The following is a 19,312-nucleotide window of genomic DNA, read 5'->3' on the forward strand; positions in this document are numbered from 1 at the left end:
TTCCATGGTTTTGGGCCATCCTTGACTGCTTTCCAGCCACAAGTGGGGAGCTGAATGGGAAGTGGGATTATCAGGATTAGAACCAGTGCCCATATGGGATCTTGACGAGCAAGGTGCAAGGCGAGGGCCTTAGTTGCTAGGCTACTGCGCTGGGCCCCCAAAGGCTACTTCTTACAGCTGTGCCTCCCTTTGGAGGCATGAAGCATCATTGAGCACACTGCCATTCTTAATAGTCTCTTATCCCTGTGAAATGTGTATGCTATGCTTTCCTTGCTACATCCTCACTTGCTTCTCTGCAATCATCTTTGCTGGATTCTCCTCCTATGCTCTTCTTCCAAGCTTGGGTGGACCTAGATAGTCCTCAGTTTATCTATACTTTCCTCCTGGGCGATTTCATCCAGTTTCTCAGCGCTGAATGGTATTTGTGATTTTCAAATCTCTATTTCTTTGCTGCAGTTTCTTACAAGAATACCAACTGCTTATGTGACATTTCTCCTTGACTAAGTTGAGGCATCCTAAAGTCAAAAATCTCAAAATCAGACTCCTGTGGGGAGCAGGGTGCTGAAGCCGCTCCCCAGAATAGGAAAGGCTGTTGCAGGATGGTGGCTGGCCCAGGGCCAGGAGGCGGGGTTGGTCTCACCAGCAGGTAAACAGGAAGTCACAGGGATAGGCTGATGCCCTCGCTGCGATTATGTCATTGCTACTGGCCTATCAGGTAGTACCAAGTGGACCCACGGGGGGGCGGGGGGAGTGATTGGTGGAGAACTGTATAAAAGCAGCTGGTAAAAGCTAAGGGGCTGGGGACGAGGAGGAGAAAGACGGGGAGAAGAAAGGCAGACGGACAAAGAGGAAAAGGGCAAGGGGAAGAATGACGGACGGAATGAGAAGAACGGGGCAGCAGAGAAGAACGGGGCAGCAGAGAGGGGTAGAAAAGCTAAGGGAAAAGCTAAGGCGTACGGGACGAGGAGGAGAAAGACGAGAGAAGAACGACAGATGAATGGGAAGAACGGGGCAGCAGAGTGGGGTAGAGGGACTAAGATCTTCTAGTGGAAAAGCTAAGGCATACGGGGAGGAAAGCAGCAGAGAGAGGGTATGAAAGCAGTACGGAAAGAAAAGTACGGGGACAAGAACAGAGAAGAGCAGTGGAAAGAGGGTAGAAAAGCAGAAAGGGGTATAAATGCAGCCACTTTTGGCAATAAGGGGTCCAGTTGCGGTTCTGGCTTTTCCTAGACCCTCAGGAGTGTGCCTCGTTGTCAGTGTCGCTGCTGGTCAGCGACACACTCCTAAACCATGGTGTGGTACTTCTGCTTACTTTTCTCCACATTAGAAATTGGAATATCCATCAATCACTTGCTTAGGAAAAAGAAAAAAAACAGTCTACATACAAATCCAATCTTGTTTTTAATCCATCACGAAATCATGTCAACTCTACCTCTGGAGGATAACTTTAATCTGTTCATATCTAATTTTCTATTCATATTGCTGCCTCAAATTAAAATCACAACAAATTCAGTGTAAAGATCCTGGGTGGCATTATTTTACAACTCTAGAACCAGGAATTGCTTTCATTCCATGAAATAACACAAGTGTTCTATGGGCTAACAGAAGAAGAGGTTGGTTTTATAGATGGAGGAGAGTTGAAAAGTAGAAACAAGAACAGTCAGGTCATTTCAGTTACTTTCTTGGTAAGGCATGAGCAGGAGATAGCACATTAGGTTACTTTGGGCCACTTTTCCACAAGGATTAAAGTAGAGGGAGTGGTGCCATAGTTGTGAGGCAGCAGTTCAGCTGGTGCCATACAGGAGCCCTGACTGGAGTCTCAGCCATTTGACTTCTAATCCTGCTCCTTGCTAATGTGGCTGGAAATTCAGGGAAAGATGGTCCCCTACCACGCACGTGGGAGACCCAGATGGAGTTCTAGGCTCCTAGCTTCTCACTGATCCAGAACATCTTTGCAGCCAAATGGGAAGTGAACCAGTGGATATAGGCTCTGTCTCTGTCTCTACTTTCTCTCTTTCAAATAAATAAGTAAATCTTTTTTTTTTATTTAAAGAAGGAAAGGTAGCTTCATTACAATGCTATTGAAGTTGAGATGTGTAGGAAATACGGCTGTTATGTCTCAAGATCAGATATCAATTTAGTTTGCATTTGGTGACAGTAAAACTTAGCACAAATGACTCTTATTTTGTTTTTTTGTGTGGTACATTTGGGCTTAGTGCAGGAGCCTTGTCTAAAAAAATTGTTGCCTATACTTTCCATTTAACACTGCTCTCTACCTTGCTTAAGGCATCACCAGCTTTCATCTACTTTAATGCAATACATTCTATTCAGTGACCCTGATTTCTCCTAGCTCTTCCATAGTCTACGCAGACTGAAAGACCTTAAACAAAAATATTATTCATTGACTCTTGACCCTTGCATAATCATATTTTTAATATTGTATGTAGTTAGAATGCGCTATGAAAAATGTAACCAAGACCACTTCCACTCAAGACGATGTGATGCATTTAGAATAAAGCACCAACCCAGAACCTGGCCTGCCAGCCACTACGTGATATTTGGAAGGCCATTTTCTACCACCCATCCCTCCGAGTCACTCCCTGGTTTTGCCTATTTTCTGAACACAAGTTATTTCTTTCCCTAGAGAACCAGGCAGGATCCTGGGCTAGATCTTCCCCTTCTGTTCAGACTCTAAATAGAGTGTCCATGGGCTCAGGCTTCAAACTGGTTCTCTTTCCTACCAAGAGCTTTCAAAGTTGTATCTCCAGCCCGAATCTTTCTCCTCAACGCAAGACTTCTCTGCATGACTACCTACTTGATATTTCTTTCCAGATGATCAGCAAGCATACAAAAGCTAGCCTGCGTATATTTTGAGAACTCGAGACCCAAACACACTCTTATCCCATTTCAGTAAATGACAGCTCATCTTTACCAATAACTTGGTTGTTGAGCTATTTTTTAAGCTCAAAGCTTATGCCTAATCCATGAGCAAATACTGTAGGCTCTAACTTCAAAATGCATGCAGAATGTAATATTTTTTCACCTTCTTCTCCATTGTACCCAGGCCTCAGCCATTACAATTCTGCAGCTATAGCCTCTTAAGGATTTCCCTGCCTCTATTCTTCCACTTCTACACTCTGTTTTCAGTGCACAGGAAACATCCCTTCAAAACAGAAAGCCACCGTTACAACATCCTCTGGAGAAAACTCCCCCAGGGTTATTGCCATCAGATCAACTCACAGTCCTTTCCACTGACCAAGTGATGCGGCTCCTCTGGGGAATCAGCATCTGCTGTTCTTATCTCTTCCTTATCCTGTTTAGGTTCAGCCTCATTTAGCTTCTCTCAGCCTTACTGTTCTGCGGACTGCACTGCTCTCATGGCCTTTGCACTGACAGGTTCCCTTCACCCACAGTGCCAGATGTGCACCTGCTGCCTTCCAGAGCTCTGTCCAGGTGCCTTCGTAGGAGAGATGCTCTACTGACCCACTTTGTGTGAAACTGCACTCTCCTGTCATTCCTTTACCTTTAGTGTTGACAACAGCAACATCCACACACACAGCAGTAACCATGGACCACGAACTATATTAGATCTTTCAAGGATTATGTAACCCTATAAACAGCTGCACAAAGTTGGTTAACTTACTTGTTACACAGTCACAAAGCTAGTAAGTGTTGCAGCTGAAATCCAAAGTCTAAGCTACTACAACACTTTGTCTCTATGATAACCCTCTTCACCACTTTGTATTTGTTTATTCTTTCCAGCTCTTCTCATTTGTTTCAGTTAGCACTGCGTTACCAGCCATCCCAACGCTCAGTGGCTTAAAGCAACAACTTACTATTTCTCAGGAATTGGGTCAGGAATTCAGGAAGAGCTTGACTGAGTTATTTTTCTGCCCCACTTGGCACTGGCTGGTGTCAATCACCCAGCAACAGTCAGCTGATGACGGGGCTGGCCTAGAAGTTCCGGAAAACTCCAGTCACACATGTGGCACCTCGGCGTTGCTCCACCTGGCCTCTCTGTTGACACTGCCACCTGGCTGCAGCTTCCGTAGGGCAAGCCAGCTGGCTACCCAATAAAGGGGCATAGAAGCTGCATGTTCTCTTGAAAGCCTTGATTTAGAAGATCCAGATTTCCACTTCTCTTAGCTAAAAAGAATCACCTGGGGTCAGCCCATATCCAGGAGAGAGGAAAGAGAGTTCTCTCTGAATGCTCAGTGGGAGACGGAGGGCTGCCATCCCTGGAGACTTCTGCCACACCAGCAGAGTGGATGTTCATTAGCATGTTCCTCCAGCGCTGCCTGACACATCACAATCATGACACAACAGGTTTTTCCTTCATCCCTGGATTCAAGGGACATGTGAAAGAGTCTGCAAAGGTCATCGATCTGAAGGAGTGTTTCCTTAGTCAAGGAGAAAAGGAACAAAAGGTAGACAACAGAGAACTCTGCCAGCTTTTGTGTTTGTCTTAAAAATAATGTAAAAAATGATTAGAAGTTCAAACAGTACTAAATGCTATAGAATGAATTTTCTTCCCTTTCTTAGTTTCTTATTGGCAGCCATTGTTGCTGTCCCGCAGTGATGGACTTGGTGCACGGAGCCGATAATAACATGCGTGGACTCTGACTGATGGTCAAAGCCGAAGTTTATTAGTGGCATCAGACTTTATACACTGAGGGTCATATGGGATAAGGGAGGAAGTATTGAGCTTATCAACAAAACCCATCAACTGTTTCTATGCTTTTGTTTGGAACTCCTTTTGTCTTGTATATTCCACCAAGTGTTCTCACTCACATGCTGTCCACTCAACTGTTCTCATACAAATGATATCCAATCAGTTATACAAAAGGTATCCATTCGGTTGTTCTCATGCAAATATTGTCCAATCAACTGTAATCCTGTGCTCGCTGACCTTCTAGGGTCACAATGTCCTCCTACAAGCCATCTTTGAATGCAACCTTTCAGAGAAATATTTGCAGTTATACGATTATATGCCTTTTGTTTATAGCTAGGTATATATTTATCATCCATCTCCTGAATACATATGTATGCCCATCTGATATAATATTTATTCACATATTTAAACAGCAGTCTGTTTAAGTTTCACCAGCCTAACTTCCAGATCATTCCAAACAAGTACATCTAGATCATGCTTCAAAGTGGTTGAATGGAATGTATATATCATACGATTTCAAAAGTCAGGATGTGACTACGGATTTCTGCAGACCTAAAGAAGCAGGAATCATGGATTGGGAAGAGAAAGACTGAAAGAAAATTAGTGCAAAGGAAAGATGGACAGAGAAAAAGTTAAAGATAAGGAAGAAAGGCACAGGTGTATCATATACTGAAGAAGAGAGGTGAAAATTGCAGGAAGAGGAAGGATGCATAGTTGAGCAAAGTCTCCAAGAGGATCTGAGGGGACAGTGAGTTTGAACGGATTCCTGAGAGGACAGAATATCTCTAGGGAGGAGGCAAAGGCTAGGGCTGTAACAGCTGTTGGGAAGGAGTCAGGGAAATTCAGGTCTAGTGTTTTCTTACTTTGCTTACAAATGTATGGACGTTGTCTTTTCTTTAAATGCTTCCCAAAGGAGATCGGCAAGTTCTCCTGGCTCCGTGGAAGTTCAGACCAGTAGATACACCTTTGGTGTGCAGTGGTGCCGAGTTGCGGACTAGGGTGGCTAGCCTGTGGGAGGATAAGCAATGCATGGAGTTAGAGTCTCGGGAGGCAATGGGTGCAGTGTTGGTGAACGCGAGGCTATACGCACTAGCGCCTTCAGACCCTGTGACTACTCCAGAAGGGTGGGCGCTGTACATTCAGATCCGCATCTACAGCGACAACACCTAGCTTAGCATCAGGTGGCTCGCACCCACAGCGTGCCCAGAGTGGACATTCTTTGGGAAAATCTTCACGGAGTGATGGCGTGGCTGAGACAAACAGCCTGTTGCGCAAGTATTGAGGAAGGAGCAAGCGAACTGATTTTCCTCACTTAGTATATCGAAGGACCCTAAAGCAGTAACAGTAGAGATTGGTTTGCTTCCTTTTGCCTCATTTCGCCCTCGGGCAACAAACACACAGTGCTGCGAACGGGCGCCGCATGGAGATGACGTCATTCGAGGGGGCGGGAAGCGATCGCCGGGTAGGGTGTCGTGTCCACAAGGCAGTTTGAAGTTAGGTTATCCTTTTCTCTTTATACCACCGGCTCTTGCAGTTTGAAGGTGTAAAAATACAACAGCTGGTCCCCGTCAGCTTCCCTGCCTTCTGTTACTAAGGAAGCATTCGGGTAACTAGGCCCGGGCGACTCCGTGTTACGTCATCCCTGAAGCGCGGCCTAGGACTGGTGGCCCCGCCTTGACCGAGGGAAGAGGCCTCACTTCGGATTGCGCGTCTGGGCGTGCGCTGCGCATCCTCCGGAATTTGGATCCCTACGGGACGCCGTGGGCCGTCTCCTCGCGGACCCGACCGACGCCGGGAGCAGTTCCCGCCCGCCCGTACCCTTGCCCGCCGCCCTGCAGCCCCGCCCCGTCCTGGAGGCCCCGCCTCCCGTGAATCAGCTGATGTCGCGGACCCGCGGGGCTCCAGCCGGTGCCGGGCGCGGTGCTGCCGGTGGCGCTGAGGTGAGCTGGCGCGGGTCCCGAGCCGGCCCTCGGCTTCGGTGGGCGGATCGGCCGGGGCCGCCCGTGTGCGGGAGGCGAGCCGGAGGCTCAGGCCGAAGACCGGGAGGGGACTGCGGGAACCCTGCGGCCACCGTGCCCGCCCCTTCCCAGCCGCGCTCCGACCCGCGGCTCCCGACTCGGCCCCCGGGCTCCGGTGCCGGACTCTCGCGTCCGGCCGGTCCCGTCCCCTCGGCGGGGGTCTCCGCCCGCCTGGGATTCCTCACGTTCGCTCTTCCCGCCTCCACTCACGCTGCCTTCCATCCATTCATTCGCGAGGGTTTGGCCAGCTCCCGCGCGGGGCTCTGAGCTGACTACCCCGGGTCCTGGCCGGGGACCTCGGTGAGTGCGTCTCCGGCGGCTTGTCCCGGGTTTCCCATGGCCGCGAGGGGCTTGAGAAGGCGGCGGCCCAGGGAGGGGCTGGCTTTGCTGTTAAGGATCGTCCTGGTAGCTTGCGAAGTGATCGTCGGGAGGAGAAATAAGTTCTTGGGAGCAGGTGTTGCTGTCGCGGGTCGTGCGGCTGATGCAGCCGGGGGCTGGGCCGTGCACGCGCCGCTCGGGGCGCACTGGTCCAGTGGCCTGTCCAAGTGTGGGATGGATACACGTCAGTAACTCCTGTGCCCAAATGGAGACCCTCCCTGGATTGTTGCTAGGTTTATTGGTGGATGTAGTTCTTAATACGGCTGTTAATATTGTGGGATGTTTCCTTAGAGAAATCGGTAAATCTGTTGGCCTCCGACCGTGTGTGTGTGTGTGTGTGTGTGTGTGTGTGCACACGTGTGAGAGAGATTTCTGAGTTAATGCACACTTAAAAGAATTCAAAGCATTTTTGAATTCACTTTTGCCAACAAGGGCGCCGCCTTAACCATATCGTTACAAGGATACTGGTTAAGATTCTAGGTTTGCATCTTTGACTTTGGGCGAGTTCCTGAACTGCTTGGTCTGGATTCCTCTATCTAAATTGGGGATAAATGTTCTCCTGATATTACTGCTCTTGTGTATGGTCCTTTGCTTGCTTATGACAGTATTTGGCTTATGGTAAATATTCATTACAAAGAAACTATTTCTATAATTGTTTTTTTTTTTTTCCACTGCAGCATGATACAAATCGGCTTTATGTCCTAAGTGCAGGGAAGGATTACTGAATATTTTAAGTAAGGGCAACTGTAGTTCACCTCTGCTTTTCTGATCCATAGGCCTGCATTTGGAGAGTATGATTTCAGGTTGGTTTGCAGGAGCTTGGTCTTCAGTTGGCCTTTTAAGGTGGAAAAGCTGCTGGTGAGATGCATACGTGGTTTAAGTGTGTTCTGGAACTGTGGCTGGTTTGGGCAGAGTCCCAGGCTTCAGCGTTGACAAGCTTTGTCCCTCAGAGAAGCATGTGATTGGGGGAGCTTTTAGTTACCCTCCTTTACTGTGGGGACCGAATCTCTGAATTTCAGCTTTTCAGAACAAACATAGGTTACTATCTGAAACACTTTTTGGGCATTTTGGTTGTGGCCCAATCAAAGGGCATTCTAAAAACTTGCCTGGATTTAGTTTTTGTGCAATTAGGTGGAAATTCTGCCTGTAATCCTATCATGGAAAACATGGCCTCGAGGCCGTAACTGCTGGATCTGTTCTGAAGTTGCTTCCAAAGAATGTGACTGACTTGCATGAGCCTTTAATGTTGCATGAAAGTGAGTAAGGTGTGAGTTGGAAAACAAAGAGCAAGGTGGAAGGGCCAGCGGCAGAGGGGCAAGAGGAGGCCTGCTTTGATGTGGCGGGAAGACAAACCTTTCTGTCACTCAGGGGTGATGCGAGTACTTCCCTGACTTTTAAATCATGGAACTCTTTTTATCATTTTGCCAAATTAACTCTACCATGTATTCAGCAGTTTCAGGAATCTAAGTTTTACTTCACAAAGTTTGTGGAAAGGTGGAATTAAAAAAAAAAAAATTGATAAAAGTGCACAATGGGAAGATCGTATTAAGAAAAAGGATAGGGTCTGGTGCTGTGGCCTAGCAGCTAAAGTCCTCGCCTTGAATGCGCCGGGATCTCATATGGGTACCAGTTCTAATCCCAGCAGCCCCGCTTCCCATCCAGCACCCTGCTTGTGGCCTGGGAAAGCAGTCAGGGATGGCCCAAAACCTTGGATTCCTACACCCGCGTGGGAGAGCTGGAAGAAGTTCCTGGTTCCCGGCTTTGAATCTGCTCAGCACCGGCTGTTGTGGTCATTTGGGGAGTGAATCATTGGATGGAAGATCTTCCCCTCTGTCTCTCCTTTTCTCTGTATATCTGACTTTGCAATAAAAGTAAAATAAATCTTAAAAAATATATATGAAATTATTTTGACTCAGGCTGCGTTGAAATCCATGAATAGTTTTTTTTTTCCCAATAATAATGTATTTCCCACAAAGCTTTTCAAGATCGCAGCTAGATTTTTCAGCTACAATGTTTTTAAAACTGATTTTTCTCAACCCTTTTTCATTGATGACCAAGTCAGTTACCCAGGAATAAGAAAGTCCCACAACAGATTTTGTTGATTGTCAGCTCTTAAGAAAGTGCTTGGTAACCACAGGATAGCAACAAACTTGGTTCCTTTTTAGTAGTGCATTTCGCTTGCTTTTCCCAGCTCTGTTCCTTCGTACATGTGATGGTGGCATCTTTACCTTGTGTCTTGATGCTTCTGTGCATTTAGCCAAACTAAATGAAGTAAGTGGGCTGAGCAAAAATACTTGAATCAGTGAGGCAGGGAGTGCTTTTCTGGGCTGTTGCATAATTTTGAATTGGAAGGAAATACAGTTTCTCATCTCCTCTGAGAAAGGCTTTGCTTAGGGGTTCCCCTGGCTGCAAGAGAATCAGCCCTTGGGGGAAGATCAGCTTAGCTTCATTAATTCTACACATTGATCAGCTCTTGTTTCCCTTCCTTGTCAACATTATTTTTGTATTTTCCTTCTGACCTGTTACAGGCTCTTCAGTCCACCTGTCCTGCTTAGGAAGGTGCTGGTTTCAATTTTAGAACAGCATTTTGGTGGGCCAAGGGTTCTTCCACAGCTTAGTTTTTTTGGAGTCAATTTCTTTTACTAAATTTTGGGCAGTGTTTAAGAAAGCATGTAACGAGATTGATTGTAGCAGTTCTCTCTATTAATAACAAAGTGAAGGAAATCTAACTAGATGATAGGAAAATAGATAAACTCGCTTTTTCATGCAATTGAGTGCTCATCCCTTAGTAAAAATGAATGGATTGGATCTATACTTGTCCAGATGTATCATGTTGATTCAAAAAAGCAAGTTGTCCAAAGATACTGTATATTGTGTACAGGACACTGTAAGGTGCATTTAACTACACTTTCGAGATGATGGGGCAGTGTGTAACTAGAAGTACGGGGACATAACTGGGAAGGGGTCACACAGACTTTTGAATAGCAGCTGAACTTTTTCTTCTGTTTTAAAGAAAGAATGGATGCAAAAGTGACAGTGTGTTAATATTAAGACTAGGTGAGGGATCTATGAATTCATTATTTTTATGGTTGTATGTAAGGTTAGTTTGGTTTGTGGAACTAGCCCTTTAAGTTTTTATTTATAGTCACGACTCTTTCTCAGTGAACTTTACTTGTAGCCTCGGAGTAATAGACTCCGGAAAAGCAGCTCTGCCCACAGTAAGAAAGGAATGTGCCTCTGCAACCCATGCCAGGCAGGCTTTTCCTAGGAGAGAAGCCAGAATTTAAAAGTCTAGAGATGCTTAGGAAATGCACACATGTAGTGATCATTAACTCGTTGTATGGGGAGTTGGATGCTAATGCCCTGGAAGGAATTGGAGCAAAGAATAATGAGAGTGTTAAGTTACCATAGTTTCATGTGGTCACTCACAGTGTTTAAAATTCAAGTTGGTTACATTTCATTATAATGTAGTAGACCAGGGTTTGTTATGTGAATGCAGCTTTTCTGTTTATTGCCCCAAGAAAATGCTTTTCTGAACAGATATAAGAAAACATGATGGTAGCATGTTAATTGAGTAATGAATAATATATTGTTCGCTGTTCAGCAGTGATGGGCTTGGTGCATGGAGCTGCTGTAAGAATACATGTGGGACCCAGTGCGGTAGCCTAGCAACTAAAGTCCTTATACGCACCAGGATCCCAAATGGGCGCCAGTTCTAATCCTGGTGGCCGCACTTCCCATCCAGCTCACTGCTTGTGCCCTGGGAAAACAGTCAAGGACGGCCCAAAACCTTGGGACCTTGCACCCGCATGGAAGACCTAAAGGGGCTCCTGGCTACTAGCTTCAGATAGGGCCAGCTCCAACTGTTGCAGCCACTTGGGGAGTGAGTCATCTGATGGGAGATCTGCTCTGTCTTTCCTCCTGTCTATATTGACTTTCCAATAAAAATAAAATCTTTTTAAAACTACGTGTGGACTACTGACTGATGGTCAATAGCCGAAGTTTATTAACAGCATCAGACTTTTTTTTAAAGACAGATGGTCACATAGGCACCAGGGAGGAGGGTGTGAGGAATTATAGTTCAACAGCAAGACAGAGTCTGCTTTCCTTAGTTCCCTAGTTCCCTTTCCCAGCCTAGGGAGGAAGCACCTTTGTTTGTTTGTGTATACAATCAATTGTTCTCATGCAAATGATGTCCAACCAGTTGTCTTCCTACAATGTAATTTAGTAACTGATCTCCAGTATAACCTTGGGATTTAAGTTTGTGAGTTGAACAGTATTTTCATTTTTAATCAAAAATACGTATTACTAGCACTTTCAAAATGAGTTCAACTTACTCTGAGTAATAGTTTTGGTGTAGGTCCTCTTTAATTGTTGCTTCATTGATCTTAGGCACTCAGTGTTCTCAGGAAAAAGAGCTTCTTCATACTTTGAATTCGATTTTTAACAATTGTGACCATTTTAGTAAAAGAGTAGTAACTATTAAAGGACTAAGTCTTTTGTATCTGGAATAACCTGTATTAGCTAATAACATGGCACAAGTTATTGGAGAACCTGAGGGTTTGAAGTTCACTTGGCAATCCTGTAATTAAGTATCCATTAGCATGCTTCGTGAGAATTTCAGTAATATGACAAGTACATTCAAAAAATCCACAGTGGGTACAGAAGGGATCTAAGCGGTCATTACTGGACATTTATTGTATCATATTTATCCACCTTCTCCTCACCCTATCAGTAATATCCCTTTCATAGGATTCTTACAATCTTAGCAAGTCATCCCCCCCCCAAAAAAAAGACATCGAATTGCACCAAAAACTGTGTGCATGTCCGAGGGAAAAAGGATCGAGTCTCCCATGGGTTGTCTAGCATTTGTGAAGTGATGTGAGATAAAAGGTTCTTCCTGTTAGCAAATTCTGAAGGAGAGTTTCTGTTATGAGAGGACACTTTCCTTTTGTGTCTGCTACTGCCTTGTATTTATTATGGGTGCTAGGAATCGTCCATAGCATTTGAAAACCTACAGATGAGAATTTAAGCTCAAGACCTATACCTTCTGCTCAAGTACACACTGACGCGTAGCCAGCTCGGTGCAGGAGTGTTTACTGTGGGAATGGTAATTAGTCACAGTTTCTGACCTCCAAGAGATTATGCTTTGAATGAGTGACTAAGTAAGTAAGTATGTATATTATCTTATTAGGAATGACATGACAAATAATAAGTGACTGTCTAGACCAGCCTCCTGGTGTTTATTCGTTGCAATGGGTTTATTGAATATTGAATAAAGGCTGGTCAGCTGCCTTGGTGGTATTGGGCCTTGTTCTCTCTGCAGCGGGTAAGGCTGGGAGGATGGGTTGGAAGCAGCCTCGACCTTTCATGGCGGTTGGTTGTTGATCAAGCTCCGTGTTCCTCAGCCTTCTGCATTGACCAGTGAAGGCTCCAGGGGCCGGGTATCCAGGACGTAACATTTGTTGGTGTATAAGTCAGGTGATTGAGTCAAAGGTAGCAATCTATGTGTAAACACATTGAACCTCTAAAAGTAAATATTTATTAAGCATTTACCATGTGTAAAATACCAGACTCTCTTAAATTGTTGTTTACTACCTTCACAGTATAAACTGTGGCTTACTACATTGTTATAAAATATAGCCAAATCCGAGTTTAAATACAAAGTGTTAAATGATAAGAATAAAAAAATGAAAAAAAAAATACAAAGTTTTAAGGGCTATGTGAATTCTCTGGTAATTTCAGTTCCATTAAACTAGTTACTTTATAGCCAAATCTCTTTCAGGAAATTATGACAGCTTTCTACTATTTTTACTGTCTTGTTATTTTCTTGGCTTGTTATTATTCATTTTTTTTTGCTTTACTTATTTGTATATTTTTATTTGTGCACACACACACCTCTTCATCCATGGTTCTCTCCCTAACTGCTGGCAGTAGCCACAGGTGGGCCAGGCTCAAGTGAGGAGCTCTGCACGCTAGCAGGGTCTCTCACATAACTGTCAGGGGCTTAAGTACTTGGACCATCACCTGCGCATTATCAAGAATCTGGGTTTGAAGCCATGTCTCAAACCCAAGCTGTGAAATGAGATGCAGGTGTCCCAAATGCTACTCCCGCGTCCACCCCCAAATAACCTTTATGAAACCATTGAGACCGGGGAATAAAACTGGGCCATGCGCCATGGTTCAGTGGTTAAATCCTCAGCTTGCCAATGCTAGGATCCCACGTGGGTGCCAGTTTGAGTGCTGGCTCCTTCACTTCTATGCAGCTTCCTGCCTGTGGCCTGGGAAAGCATTAGAGGACTGCCCAAAGCCTTGGGACCCTGCACCCATGTGGGGAGAGGTGGAAGAAGCTCCTGCTTCCTGGATTCCAGTCGGCTCAGTTGCAGCCATTGCAGCCACTTAGGGAGTGAACCTGCAGATGGAGGATGTTTCTCCCTGTCTCTCCTCTCTGTAAATGTGCTTTTTCTATAAAAATAAATCTTAAGACTAGAAGGACTGTTTCACTAATGTAAATTTGCTTGCTTAAGATTTGAGGCTGTTGTCTACTTTATGGAGTCACTAATCAGATGGAGTACTTAAGTGGAAACTACTAACAGGGATCTGGGGCAGGCATTCTTTTTTTTCTCCCAACTTTATTTTTGATGTTTACATAGTTGAGAAGCATGCATGCCCATGTGGACCACTGATTAGGGTGGGAAGGGTTGAGGAATAGGGGAAAGTGGATGAGACCACTGTTTCCAATTTCCCTTTTTCTTCTTCCTGTGTCTGGAGGAAGAGGGGAGAGGAGGGGGGAAGCTGCACCCGGCATCCTAACTGCATTAGTACCCAGGGATGGGAAACAGCCACTCATTGTCATCTAAGGGTTCCCAATGTGGAGCATGCTCCGAGGGTACTGCTCAAGTGGTTTCGATTGTTCTGAAAAGCTGCTGATTTTGTTACTCTCAGGGTGAGGAAATGCTTCCAAGTTCCATTGGCTGACATAGTCCACCTTAAAGTCTTTTCTCTCCTAGATACTTGCTGTCAACGCTTGGCTGGGAGAGTTGTCCAATTTGCTCTGCCCTCTGTCCTCTGCTAGGGTACCAGATGAATTTTACAGGATCTAATGAATTGCTGTATGCCGCATGTGCATCTGGGCATGTTGTCAGCATCTTCAGCAAACTGAAGAGGCCCAGCTCTGACACAAGCACTTCACAGCTCCTCTGATTTTTCCTATGGTTGGAGTTCCGAGTCCAGCAGTTTAGTTATGGGGGTCCCCAAAGAAACCTCATCTGAAGTAAGCCCAGACTTGACTCCTATGATGTGAACTGTCTGGTATTGTGGGCCCGACCCTGGCCTGTCCTGCACCCTGGCTTGGTTCTCAGATCTGCCATTAGGCACTATCAACTGGCCCAGCCAGGCCTTCCCCACACATGCTGGTGGGTACAGTAACATGGCCTGGCCTGGGCTGGGCTGCTCCCGGCCTTGGTTCTTATGCTCACCGGCAGGAACTGCTTCCTGACAGGCATTCCCTAAGCTCCTATCAGGTCACCTCCCAGTGGCAGATCTCACACACATTGGTAGGTTCTTGGCCTAGTCTGACTTGGCCCACCTCCCATCCTGGTAGGTACAGTAGTCTTGTGGGGCAAGCATTCCCATGCAGCTGGTGAAAGATCTCTGTCTCTGCCTTTCAAGTGGGTGAAAATACAACCTTTTCTAAAGAGGGCAGGAGCTTATTTATATATGCCTGGCATGCACAATTTTGTTCGTGTGTGTGTGTGTGTGTACGCGCATACATGCATGTGCAATAAGTAGCTGGGCTAAATTGAAGAGTAACATACTTGTTGCCTTGCTTCCACGGAAATTTTAGACCAGCAAAGTATCTGGAAATTCATAGGTGAAAAAATCAGGCAATTTTATTTGTTGAAATTCAAGCATAGAAGTGGAGCAGCTGGGAGGCAAACTGGTGCCCATATGGGATCCTGGCGAGTAAAAGGTGGGGATTTAGCTGCCGGGCCACTACTCCAGGACCAACATGTGACTTTGTTTTTTGTTTTTGCATATAATAAGTTCCTTTTATTTATTGAATAACAGGTTCTAGACAGTACACTTCTAACGATGATAAGGTACTTTTTTTATTTTTAATATTGTTTACACACATGAGAAGGACACATGTCCTGTAGTTTTCTGATTAAGGTGGAGAGGTTGGAGGTGTGCAGGTAGGGGATTGAGGTAAATGTTTCGGTTCTTTTTTTTTTTCCCCTCCTGTGTCTGCAGGGGGCAGGGAGTGGTGGTGGAAGGGGTACCTGCTGCTAGCTGTCAAACTGCATCAGTGCCTGGCATTCAGTGATGCCTTAGAGATCCCCAGCATGGGGAAGAATGTTCTGAAGGTTCCACTTGTGTGGTCTTGATAGTTCTAAGATGCTGACTTCGTTGCACTAGGATTAAGAAGATCTTTCTAAGGTCTGTTGGCTGACCATGTCTGTTTTGGTGTAGCCACAGACCTAGATATTTGCTGCCAACTTTGGCCAGGAGACTTGTTCAACCCGCTCTGCTTTTCGTCTCTTGATGAGTTAGCTTAGATGAACTGGCTGTCATGCCTTTCTGTGTGTTTGGGTGTTCTCTATTTATTGCACAGGCATCAGCAACGAGGAGGCCCAGTACTGATACTTGTACTCCAAGATTAGACTACATATCTTGTGATTTTTTTCCAGAGGCCTAGGTTTGAGTCCAGTGATTTGTGAAATCCCCCTAGAAACCTCACTTGGGGAGTCTTCAGATTTGACTCTTGTGTGCTCCAGTCCCCAGCTTTGACTCTTGTGCTCATCGATAGGAACTGCAGCTTTGCAGGAAGTCCTCAAAGTTCCCCTAGGAGGCCTGTTCTGAGGCCCTTATCTTGCATGTGCCCTTGGGTGCTGTATCCCAAAATGACATGGCCTACCCCGTCCCGGCACTTGCTGGGGGATGCTTCTTGCAAGCCTGGCTGACCTGTAGCCATTCCTGGCTCTTACTTGGCCCTTCTTACATTTACTCTGGTTCTTGCACCTGTCCAGTGCTATGGCCTGTCCCAATTTGGTCCACCTCCAGACCCAGCCCACAACAGGCTGTTGGGTGCTGCAGCTCTGCCTGGCCACACTGCCCCCCAACTTATCTGTCACACTCATCAGTTTGAGCAATGGCCTATCCAGGGAGTCCCCAAAGTTCTACCAAGCTTGCTCCCAGCCCCAGCTCTTGCATGTGCTGGCAGGTGCTTTAGCCCAGCCTGGCGTGGTTCACTCCAGTCTTGGTACTCACTGGTGGGTGCTGAAGCCTAACATGGTTTGGCCCACCTTCTTCTCCCCGCGTCCACCCCAGCTTTTGCTGGCAAATGCTGCAGCCTAGCCCTGACAGTGGTTGTCAAAAGGGTCATCTGCCATCTCTGTCCTTGCCTTCTGCGTACATTCTGTTTATTCTAGTCTGACTTTCATTTCCCATATAAGCCTCTGAAATGAGGGCACAGCTCAGTAGTTTATGTTTTGTCAAATGCAGTGGACAATTGGTAGTTATCAGGTTGTTAAACCCCAGCTGCCTCTTCCTTGTTGACCTCCTTGTGATATTTTATACTTGTTTTATTTTTAAAAGATTTTTTATTTATTTGAGAAGCAGAATGACAGAAGTAAAGAGAGAATGAAGGAGAGAGATCTTCTATCTGTCGTTCACCCCCAAATGGATACAACTGGGCCAGGCTAGAGCTAGGAGCTAGGAATTCCATCCGGGTCTCCCATGTAGGTGATAGATGCCTAAGTACTTGGACCATTTGCTGCTGCTTTTCCAGGCACATTAACGGGGAGCTGAATTAGAAGTGGAGCAGCCAAGATTCAAATTGGCACTCTGATACCAGATGCCAACGTTACAACTGTGGCTAACATGCTATGCCACAAAGCCAACCCCTCTGCTTGCTTTCATGTGCTCACATCATGCTTGCGTTTCTGCTTACTCCATTTCTCATCTCACTCATCTTTGTGTGGTCTGTGGCTTTCCAGCCTGTAAGTGCAGGTGCTTGGAGCTTGATCATGTGCCTTCCTTCCTCTGCACACACTTTCATGACAGTTTCCCATGATGATTTCCATTTCCTTGATTACAGCTGTCATCCACACGCTGTCCCATGTTTGTGTTAATAGCTGAGATGTTTCTTTTGAATTCAGGAACTTCAGAGAGTTCGTGGAAAGCAGAATTAAATCATAGGTTAATTTGGGTGCATAACATTTTGAAATTCTTGCGTATTAGGGACCTCTAACTAATTCATGAAAATGTGTGTCATGAAAACTGCACCAAAATAAAATGATCTTTTAATTCTAGTTTTCCAGACTTTGAAAATTCTTTCTGTAATCAGATGTCCACTTGATAAGCCCTCCCGAGTTTTTCCCAGACATCTTGAACTTAACATTCTAAAAAAAAATCAGAAAATTGTCTTTCACCTTAGAATTCACTTACTCTATGACATTTCAGTAAACAGAACCACCAGAATACCAATGGACACTGGACAGATTTCTGAGACAGCCTTCTTTTATTCCCCACCTGTTCTATCAAATTACTAAGTTCTAACTGTTCTGCCCATCAAACCCCTCTCATTTATTCATGTCTTTCTTCTTCATGAAATGAGCAGCCTTATATTAAAGAGCCCACACCTCCTCCTTTTACTGGGAACATGAACCGAGTGAGTATCTGCATTTGAGATGTTCCATGCCAAGTTGATTTGGGCAATATATGTATGTTTATCATAAATTTGCTTTAAAAAAACCTTTTGAATAAATCTAAATCATAACCCTTAAAATAAATCATTAAAACATCCGTAACGTGTTTTGGTGTAAGTGATGCAACTTCCTAGAGTGCTCTCCAAGATGCAATCAGTTAAAAGTACGTGAAAGAAAACAAGTGAAGGATAAAGCAGTTAAAAGTTGGAGAATTCCTGTGATCTTAAATACAGTTTCCTGGTCTTTTGCTTAAAAACTTAGGGGTGTGTTTTGAAACTTATTATTATTATTTTGCTCTTTGAAATCAGGTGCACAAACCATGTATGATCTTAACACTTCCTGTTTGAGCAGTGGCATCACTCCATCATCATGCTGATGGGTCTAGCAGTATAGGTTATTAGTAACCTCACATTAGTTCAGGTTAGTGTTTGCAGTCAGGTGAGTTCAGTTCAGATTAATTTTTGCTACCCAAAGAGTTATGGAAAAACTTTGTTTTCAGAACTTTTTGGGTGTGACTTCCTGCTTAAAATATTTTAGGCCTGTAGAATAGTTTGTTGCTGTTCTTTCTGGCAATATACGACAGCTACTCCAGATCTTTTAAGGACACTCTCAGATCATGGTGTTAAGACAGTATGCTTGATGTGTACGTAACCACTTATTTCTCTGTAAAATGTAGCAGAATGTTGTGTAGTCAGTGGACCCTAAACTGACATGAATTCGTTAAGAACTAATGTTTGAGGCAGGTATTTGGCTTTGTGTTTAAGCCAGATTAGGACACCTGGGTGCCATTGAGTGTCCTGGGTCCACGCCCTGACTGCAGCTTCTGATGCCAGCTTCCACCAATGTGGAAGACCTGCAATGGGTTCCTGGCTCCTGGCATCAGCACCCCTGATCTGCTGCAGGCTGTTGGGTAATGAACCAGCAGGTGGGAGTGAGATTAACTGCTATTTCTGTCTCTCTATCTCTGTCTCTGTCTCCCTCTCTTTCCCTCTCTCTCACGCACACACGGAATTAATAAAGGAAGAAAAGAACAAGATTTGCCTGTTTTTTTTTAAAGGACTGAGAGTTTCATCATCCTATGAAGGGGATAGAAATTTGAAGTTCCTAGTGCTGCACTTTAAAGTGAGTGTAGAACTTAACAGATGAAGCGAATGCTAGAGTCTAGCCTGCTCCTTTTACTGTTGATGCTGTTGATCTGTGGAGAGCTATGAAGGCCGAAGGACCCCACATTTTCTGCCTCCAAGGTAGTGCTATTTCCATCCCACCACCTGGTGCTTTATAGGTCTGTGGAGGAAAGTTACTATTGTTAAAAGAAAAGCAGCCCAGATCAGGGATCCTGATCCCAAAGGGAGTTTTGGTAAAGGACCTTAAAGCTCATCTGGGGAGACATTCTTCAAAGGAAGGAAGTGAAAAGCAATCAAAGAGCGGAAGGAAGCCTGCTGACTGAATGGTTCAAGCAAGCTTGGGAGAGGCAGTCATAGTACTATTAGAAGAATAGAAATCCTGACTTTATTTTTCTGTACGCATATGTAATT

The 19,312-nt window shown here is 45.1% G+C and overlaps 1 protein-coding gene across 1 annotated transcript in view; it reads left to right on the top strand.

Moving 5' to 3' along the window:
* The first annotated feature begins 6,396 nt into the window (after positions 1–6,396).
* The window catches only part of LOC121168103 (alsin-like), a 72,292-nt gene continuing 59,376 nt past the window's right edge, over positions 6,397–19,312 (top strand). Inside the window, exon 1 of the mRNA XM_040997882.1 lies at positions 6,397–6,612. The gene's annotated coding sequence lies outside the window, so the exon portion shown is untranslated. The remainder of the gene's footprint in view (positions 6,613–19,312) is intronic.

Source organism: Ochotona curzoniae, unplaced genomic scaffold (genome assembly GCF_017591425.1).
Source record: "Ochotona curzoniae isolate NIBS_2020 unplaced genomic scaffold, NIBS_Ocur_1.0 patch58, whole genome shotgun sequence".
NCBI classification, from domain to species: Eukaryota; Metazoa; Chordata; class Mammalia; order Lagomorpha; family Ochotonidae; genus Ochotona; species Ochotona curzoniae.